Source organism: Mastomys coucha, unplaced genomic scaffold (assembly GCF_008632895.1).
Source record: "Mastomys coucha isolate ucsf_1 unplaced genomic scaffold, UCSF_Mcou_1 pScaffold23, whole genome shotgun sequence".
Lineage (NCBI taxonomy): Eukaryota > Metazoa > Chordata > Mammalia > Rodentia > Muridae > Mastomys > Mastomys coucha.
Window position 1 is genome coordinate 101,961,630 of NW_022196906.1, and position 446 is coordinate 101,962,075.

Consider the following 446-nt stretch of genomic DNA (forward strand, 5'->3'; position numbering starts at 1 on the left):
AAAAAAAATGTTTGATGTACGGTCCACTCAAGACTAAAAGTTATGAAGCTTCACATAGCAAAGACATAAAATTAATTCAAACATCTATTTTTTGCGCTTGTTTCTTTTCTTTTTCATGTTTCCCAGACCAGCTTTGAACTCAAGATCCTGTTGGCTCCATGTTCCAGTGCTGAGATTACAAGTGTGTGCCGCCATTCCTGATTTTGCTATTTCCTCAGTGCCCTCATTCACTTTAGTTTCTTTTTTTTTTAAAGATTTATTTATTTATTTTATGCATATGAGTACACCACCATTGCTCTCTTCAAACACACCAGAAGAGGGCATGAGATCCCATTACCGATGGTTATGAGCCACCACGTGGTTGCTGGGATTTGAACTCGGGACCTTTGGAAGAAGAGTCGGTGCTCTTAACCACTGATCCATCTCTCCAGCCTGCTTTAGTTTCT

General features: G+C 39.5%; 1 protein-coding gene across 8 annotated transcripts in view; it reads right to left on the minus strand.

The window, feature by feature from the left end:
• Dag1 (dystroglycan 1) overlaps positions 1 to 446 on the minus strand; it is a 56,148-nt gene that overhangs the window by 45,381 nt on the left and 10,321 nt on the right. The gene's annotated exons all lie outside the window — the stretch shown is intronic.